Here is an 8,748-nt window from a genome sequence, read left to right on the forward strand (position 1 = left end):
TTCAGCTCAGTGCCTGGTTTGTTGAGAATACTTGTGAATCTTCACTTTAATATACGTATGGTTTTGGATTAAATTTTTTACCTCTGCTAGAAATTAAAACAGAAAATTCACAGTGGATTAACAAAAATGAGAATCAGTTCTAAAGAATTCAAGTATAACTGAATCATTTCTTACTAAAAGAATGCTCAACTCAACTGGTCAGGGACCACTCATTTTGACTTCATGAGCTATGGCACTTAGAGACAACTTTTAGAAAATACACAGCTAAAACTGTCTGTGCTTTGAATGCTAGACAAGTTTTTCAGAATACACAGCTAAAACGGTCCCCGCTTTAAGTGTTAAAGCACTTAAAGAATAAAAACTAGGACAGAGGCTAGGTGTCTCTCCACCCCTGCCTCCAGCCCTAAGCGTCAGCCCTCTGGCTGGCCACGTTGGATGATGAGGACTTGATGTTGATGGGCAGCCCAGCCTTTCTCGATTCCTTAGGGTCCTCTGTCTTCCTGGACAGGTGTGCAGACACCACCTTGGACCCACTGGCCTTAGCAGAAGCACCCTTGGCATTCGGCCCCTGCCCAGCCCTGGGGCCAGCTGCCCCTCTAGGGTCCTGGGTGTTGCCCTTGGCTACCAAATTATTTTTGGTTAGGGAAGCAGCACCATTCTTGACCTTGCTGACTGTGGGTCTTGAACTCTTACTCCTGGCTTTGGTTTTCCTGCAGGCCTCAGCATCTCCTTGGCTCCTCCTGCTGCCTTTGGCCTCTGCCTTCCTGCTGAACATGCTGGCACTAGAAGGGGCCCACATGGACTTGTCTCGTTTGGGGGGCACCTTCTGAGCCTCGCCTGGCTGTGCCTTGCTGCCTTGCTTGTGAGCTTTTTCTCTTGCTGCGCCTGGCTTGAGAGGAAACTTCTGCGCCTCTGCTGGCCTCTTGGCTGCCTTGTTCACCTTGCCTGCCTTGGGAGGCTCCTCCTTGGCCTCATCTGGTTTCTTGGGGACCTTCCTCTTGGCCTCACCTGCTCTCCTAGGGGACTTCGTGGGGGCCATCTTCCTGGGCTTGATTTTCCTCTTGTGTTTGGTAACTAATTTGAAGCTGCCAGTGGCCCTTCTGGCTTTGGAGTTGAGGGGCCTGGTGAGGACGCCACGGCGCATGCCAGTGGCCAGCGCCTGCTTCAGCAGGTACTTGGAGCTAAGGACAACCATCATTGGGTACTTTTGCAGGATGTAGAGCTTGATGGCTGCCACCGATGTGCCCTGGCGCTGCTCCCCTGCGTGCAGCGCCTCCAGCACCATGCACAGCACGGGAGGGTGGCAGCGTCCCACTGGGAAGCTGCTGAGGCGTGGGCCTGGCATTTCAGATTCAGAAGACCTGGATGATCCTGCTTTGGAAGTCGATGATGGTGAGCTGTTGCTGGTGACGCACCCAGGAGCCATGAGACTGACCAGTGCAGCTGACAGACCCCTCACCCGGGTGTCTACTACTTCAGTCCAAGTGGTAAGAAGTTCAGAAGCAAGCCTCAGTTGGCAAGGTACCTGGGAAATACTATTGATCTCAGCAGTTTTGACTTCAGAACTGGAAAGATGATGTCTAGTAAATTACAGAAGAACAAACAGAGACTACGAAATGATCCTCTCAATCAAATTAAGCTGCGCTGGACCACTCATCGTTCTGCACCATGGCATGCACTTTCAAGACTCTGCTTGCTCATATGCTGTTTGCTCTGCTTGGGATGTGCTTGCCCCCTTCCCCTCCATCTGGTGAACTCCTACTCATCCAAGACCCAGCTCCATTGTCTCCATCTCTGGGAAGCCTGCCCTGCATACTCAAGGCAGAACCAATCCGTTCTTCCATAATGCTTCCCTGGTGCTTTGCCATTGTATATGTGACTGTTTGTCTGCTTCAGCTAGACTGTGAGCTCCATGAGGGCAGGTACCATGTCTGTTTTTGTTTTTGTATATGTAGCCAAGGCCTAGCACATGGTAGGTACTTAATAAATATTGCTTTATGTTTATTTGGGAAAAAAAAAAGGCCTTATGCCTGAACATAGCTGTAAACTGTTCAGAAACACGTTTGAAGAGCTCTTGGATTGCTGTGTTGTTACTGATAAAGGTGGCTGACATTTTTAGCCCCCGGGGTGGGATGTCACAGACAGCTGTTTTCACGTTGTGAGGGAGCCACTCAGCAAAGAAGCTGCTGTTCTTATTCAGAATGTTGAACATTTGCTCATCCACCTCCCTCATCGACATGCGACCTCTGAAAATTGCAGCCCCAGTTAGGTAGCAGCCATGATGGGGGTCACAGGTGACCATCATATTCTTAGCTTCAAAGAGTTGCTGAGTGAGCTCAGCCACGGTAAGGGCCTGGTACTGCTGGCTGCTCTGGCTGGTTAGCAGGGCGAAGCCAGGCATGAAGAAGTGCAGCCAGGGAAATGGAACCATGTTCATGGCCAGCTTCCGCAGGTCGGTGTTCAGCTGGCCTGGGAAGTGCAGGCATGTGGTGACCCCATTCATGGTAGCAGACACCAGGTGATTCAGGTCACCATAGGTGGTTGTGGTCAGTTTTAAGGTCCTGAAACAGATGTTGTAGAGTGCTTCATTATCAATGCAGAATGTCTCGTCTGCATTTTGTATGAGCTGGTGGATGGAGAGGGTGGCATCGTAGGGCTCCACCATGGTGTCTGACACCTTGGGTGAGGGCAGGATGCTGAATGTGTTTATCATCCTGTCTGGGTACTCCTCCCAAATTATGTCCATGAGAAGGCTACACATCCCGGACCCAGTCCCCCGACCCAGAAAGTGGATCAGCTGGAAACCCTGCAGGCAATCTCGGTGCCTTCTGTGTAGTACCCCTTGGCCCAGTTGTTTGAGGCCCCACACTGACTAAAGACGAAGTTGTCTGGCCTGAAGATCTGCCCAAAAGGCCCTGAACGCATTGTGTCCATGGTGCCTGGCTCCACATCCATGAGCACAGTGTGGGCCACATACCTGCCACCGCTGGCTTCATTGTAGTACACATTGATACATTCCAGCTGCAGGTCACTGTCCCCGTGGTAGGTGCCAGCAGAGTCAATGCCATGTTCATCAGAGATCACCTCCCAGAACTTTGTGCTGATCTGTTTCCCGCACGTCCGAGTTGCTAAAGCACTTAGGGTGGGGACCATTTTAGCTGTGTATTTTGAAAAAGTTGTGTGCTCTTCTAAGAAAAAGCTACTTTTGCTGTGATTTTGGGTCCGAGGGGAAATGGGAGTCCTTTTCAGTCAGCAGGGATGACACCTGAGTCCTTTGCAGTCCTTGTCTGCCTCTGAGGGTGAAATGAGAGTGTGAATCACGTTGGGAGGTGGACAGACACTCAGGTAGCCTTGCCCAAGAGCAGGGATTCTACCCAGTGTCATGGTCCCTGTCATCATGAGCCATGTCTGAAAGAATTATTCACATCTTCTATGCAAGCGTGCTCTCTGTTAGACTGTGCTGTTGTTTTTAATGAGAACATCATGGACAATGCTTTAACCAGATTGCCATGCCTAATTTCGTGACATACCATAATATGTGGACTTGAGGAGGAGGCAGCGTTGGGGGAGAAGGAGGGACAATGGACGTGTGAATTAGCGAAAGGTGTGTCTTCCTTTGGAGCATGGACGGGTTCAAAGCCCACCTCATACCACTAAGTATTTGGCTGAACACTACCAGTTGTGTGTGAGGCCTGTGTTTGTGTGTTTTTTGTGCCACAGTGTGTGTGTGTGTGTGTGTGTGTGTGTGTGTGTGTGTGTGTGTGTGTGTTTCCGTCTCCAGGCCTGAGCAGCAAATCTTTCTTCCTGTGGTAGCATGTTACTCAGAACCGTGGATAAACCCCAGCACTCCTGAAAACACAATCCATGTATGTTTGAAGAAATTTTTCCTGATGATGAGTGAGAGGTTGGTGACTGAAACAAGCTCATTTCCCATTGACCACTGAGGCCAGATCTCTCAGGTTAGAAGCAAAGTGAGAATTTGAACCAGGCACATTCTCCTTAGAGACAAGGGGCCAAAGACTGGGCCGATGGAATTTAATGTCTTTTCAGGTTGACTTCAATCCAGCAAAGCTCTCCTTAAGCCATTTAAGTGTAACCTTGGTCCTGGGGCAGGCAGTGTACGGTGTGGAATTAGAGGTCCGAAGATTTGGATTTGATTTCCAACCCTTTGCCTTTCCGTCAGCCACTCACTTTCAAGTCACAAGCCTTAGGCCAGTCACTTTCTGTCTCTGTTTCTTTATTTTTGCGTAGAGAATTATGTGGGCCTTAAGGCCCACTGGGATACGATCGCTTTTTCAGCTCACTGCCTGTTGTGTTGAGTATACTTTTGAATCTTTGCTTTAATACATGTATGGTTTTGGATTAACTTTATTACCTCTGCTAGAAATTAAAACAGAAAATTCACAGTGGATTAACAAGAATGATAATCAGTTCTAAAGAATTCAAATATAACTGAATCCTTTATTATTAAAAGAATGCTGAACTCAAGTGGACACAGATTACTGTTTTTGACTTCATTGCCTATCGGACTTAGAGACGACTTTTTCAAAATACACTGCTAAAACTGTCCCTGCTTTTAGTGCTAGATAAGTGTTTCAAAACACACAGCTAAAACTGTCTCCGCTTTATGTGCTTTAGCACTTAAGGCACCCACCCACTTGCTGGGTCACAGGGTAAATATATATTCAGTTCAGTTTCACAAACTGTTATTTTTCAGTGGTGGTTGCTCTTTCCTCTCCCGTCAATATATAAAAATTCTGACAATTTCACATATTCACAAAGTTTGCCTTGTCTCTTTTTCATTTTAGTCATTTTGGTTCTTATGAAGGTGGTTAAACTAGTTTAATTTTTATTTTTCTGGTGACTAATGGGGTGAGTCGTGGGACTTGCTGGGTCATAGCTTATGAAGCAGAAGTTTCTGACTTTCATATTAATCATTTATACACTAATTTTCTGTGCTTAGAATTATGTTTGCATTCTGAAAGATGTTGTCAAACTGTCCTTCCAGTTACTGATTTAGTTTCCTAAATCGTCTATTAAGTTCTTTACTTTTGGGGTTGTGTTTGTTAGATATGCTCTTGGTCTTTTAAAATGTGATATATGTACCCGGTTATAACTACCAATAAATACAAAAAGCATTCTATGAAGAGTTTCTTTTCCATACCCAATCAGTTTCTTGCCTTATGATAATTGCAGTTTCCAGTTTCTGTGTATTTTCAGATGTATTCTAAGCATGTTTATGTATATATGTACATATGTACATTATTACACAAGTGGTAACAACCCATTCATACTCTTCTGCACTTTGCTGATTTTTTGGCACTCTTAGAAATATCTTTTTTTATGAATGTAGATAATTTTTCCAGTTTTATTTAGCTATGATTGACCAAAATTTATATACGTTTAGGACATACAATGTGGTTTTGACATATGTATGCATTGTAAAATCATTACAGCAATTAAGCTAACTTATGTGACCATCACATTGCATAGTTGTCTTTGTGTTTTTGTGGTGGAAAGACTTGGGATCTACTCACTTAGCAAATTTCAGGTTTATAATACATTATCTTCTATAGCCATAATGCTGTATGTTAGGTCTCCAGTACTTACTCATCTTATGACTGAGGGTTTTAACCCTTTGAGCAATATTTCCCTTTTCCCCCACCCCTCAGTCCTCGGAAACCACCACTGTATGCTCTGTTTTTAAGAGTTTGACTTTAGTTTTACATACAGGCGAGATGATGCAGTATTTAGTTTTCTGTGTCTGGCTTATTTCACTTAATGTACTATCTTCAAGTTTCATTCATGTCACAAATGGCAAAATTTCATTCTATTTTAAGACAAGAATATTGTATGTATATTCACATCTTCTTTATCATCTCATCTATCAATGGACACTTGTTTCCACATGATTTCATATCTTGGCTCTTAAGAATAATGACACAGTGAATATGGGAATGTAAATGTCTCTTCATGATGGTGTTCTTATTTCCTGCACCTTGCTTTTTTATTCTTATAGTTAGGCCTTGTTATTACATGATTATTGTATCCTAGAAACAGAACTATAAACTATGTTACATGGCATAACAATAGTAAACCTAAATCTTTAAAGGTTGGAAGCCAGCCTTGTATAAACCTCTGGTGTAAAACTCTCTGCTATTTATAGAGGGAGGGCAAGAAATGTGAAAATACGTGAATGGAGAGTCAGGCAGGCAAGGCCCAAGCATGTGCTCTACTTCTGCCTGGCTCTAAGACCTGGGGTAAGTCACTTATCCTCTCTCAGCCTCAATTTTGTCATCTGTGAAAATGGAAAGCGTAATAATTCATACTGTGTGGAGTTACTGGGAGAAGTACAAGTGGAAATACCTGTGAAACACTTTGCACATGGAAATCTCAATACATGTTCATTTTTTTTTTTTTTTTTTGAGACGAAGTTTCACTCTTGTTACCCAGGCTGGAGTGCAATGGTGCGATCTCGGCTCACCGCAACCTCCACATCCTGGGTTCAGGCAATTCTCCTGCCTCAGCCTCCTGAGTAGCTGGGATTACAGGCACGCACCACCATGCCCAGCTAACTTTTTGTATTTTTAGTAGAGACGGGGTTTCACCATGTTGAGCAGGATGCTCACGATCTCTTGACCTCATGATCGACCTGCCTCGGCCTCCCAAAGTGCTGGGATTACAGGCTTGAGCCACCGTGCCCAGCCTACATGTTCATTCTTATGGCATCATAGTCATTATTACATGGACTCTTTCTCAGAGTTGACACTTTGGTCTACAAAATATTAAGAGGGACCCACTCAGGATGCTGCTCTCTAAGCAAATAAGCCAATAATCATGTGTTCCCCTGTGAGCTATACCCCCACCTTCCTAAGAGGCTCTCAGAGCAACTGAGAGATCTATGACACCTGAATGATTCACACCTGCAATATCCAGGAACCCCTTCTCCATACACTCCATGGTTGTCAAATAATCCTATACTTACTGAGCCTGTGCTGTGCACAAAGCATTGTGCTAGGTATGCGACACCAGGGATAGATTCTTTGCTCCAAGGAGCTTATGATGAAGACAAAACAATCGTGTGAAGAGAAAAAGGAATCATCCAAGGTAGTTTATGCGAGATGCCAAGTGAATCTAAAGATGAAGAGCAGAGACATGACTGTGGTGGGAGAGTTGGGAGCCTTCAGGGAGGACATACGGTTCAAAGGAGGTTTTTAAGAAGACATGGGGTTCGAGTAAAGAAAGGAGAAGAAGGCCTGTCAGAAAGACACAGAGGTCAAGGCAACAAAAAGACCAATCAGAGTGGAGCAGTGAGGTCTCAAACACAGTCCCAGAACAGCAGCCTCAGGGTTACCTGGAGCATCAGTCAGATCATGCTGACATAAAAATACAAAGACTGTGTGGCTTGCACACAAATTTGCTTTGTCAGTTGTGAAGGCTTGGGAGATCCTAAGTTCTCTGGTTTTTTTTTTTTTTCCTTTGAGACGGAGTTTCACTCTTGTTACCCAGGCTGGAGTGCAATGGTGTGATCTCAGCTCACCGCAACCTCTGCCTCCTGGGTTCAGGCAATTCTCCTGCCTCAGCCTCTAGAGTAGCTGGGATTACAGGCACGTGCCACCATGCCCAGCTAATTTTTTGCACCTTTAGTAGAGATGGGGTTTCACCATGTTGACCAGGATGGTCTCGATCTCTTGACCTAGTGATCCACCCGCCTCGGCCTCCCAAAGTGCTGGGATTACAGGCTTGAGCCACCGCGCCTGGCCTTTGGTATTTTATTTTTATAAGGACACTAATCTCATCACGCCAGGGCCCAACCCTATGACTTCATTTAAATTTACTTACTTCCTTAGAGACCCCATCTCTAAATACAGACACACCAGGGATTAGAACTTGGACATATAAATTTGGGGGAGATACCAACATTCTATCTGTAGCACATGAAAACTTTTCAGAAATGTTAAATATTGGGCTTTACCATGAAACTGCTGTGTCAGAAACCCTAGGATTTAGGCTCAAATATCTCTTTCAACCAGGGTTTTTGGTGTGTCTGAGTTTGAGACCCAATAAGAGTCAATACAGGAAGTGGATGGAGGGGAGATGAAAGAAGTAGATTGTCAGCAGAACGTGGAGAACTTTGAGGCTCAAGAAGGCAAAGGCTGCTCTTAGTCAGTGGGACACCTAGAAGGAGAGGAGCTACATCATTTCTTTTGCCGTTGGTTTGTGGAAGGAAGGGGAGGAAAGAAAGGAGGAGAGAGGGAAAAAAGGACAGAATGAAGAGAAAGGGAAGAAAGGAGAAAGAGAGGGAGGGAATGAGAAAGGGACAGAAGAAGGCCTTTTGGAAAACAGTTTCCCATTTCCGGTGTTTACATTCTAAATACAGTAATGGAGAAATGGATAAATATGATATATATTATGAAAATCTATAGCTCATTCCAGGGTCAAGCCAGCAAAGGAGAAAGGGGAATCAGGGTAACTTGTAGATCTGTGCAACCTCCCACTGACAAAAATGTGGACGCTCAGATAGGAAGCTGATGTGAGGCACACATTCAGTTTTATTTATTTGTGCTGATGTTAACAGGAGGACATCTAAGTGACTGTGTTTACTAAGATAGAGATATAGCTAAGAGAGCAGTCAGTTCTGAAACTACCTTCAGAAGGTGATTACTGAATCTTGTGGATTCTCTGCAAGTTTGAGGAAGGGCACACAGTGAGAGAGGATAAATAAGGTCACAGAGAAAGCGACTGTTT

At 44.8% G+C, this 8,748-nt stretch overlaps 2 pseudogenes; both read right to left on the minus strand.

Annotated features, from left to right (window-relative positions):
* Positions 1–403: 403 nt before the first annotated feature.
* On the minus strand, positions 404–1,426 carry LOC101028933 (histone H1.8 pseudogene; annotated as a pseudogene).
* A 133-nt stretch (positions 1,427–1,559) lies between these two features.
* LOC101029251 (tubulin beta-8 chain-like) lies at positions 1,560–2,970 on the minus strand (annotated as a pseudogene).
* Between the last annotated feature and the right edge of the window lie 5,778 nt (positions 2,971–8,748).

Source organism: Saimiri boliviensis, chromosome 4 (genome assembly GCF_048565385.1).
Source record: "Saimiri boliviensis isolate mSaiBol1 chromosome 4, mSaiBol1.pri, whole genome shotgun sequence".
NCBI lineage: Eukaryota > Metazoa > Chordata > Mammalia > Primates > Cebidae > Saimiri > Saimiri boliviensis.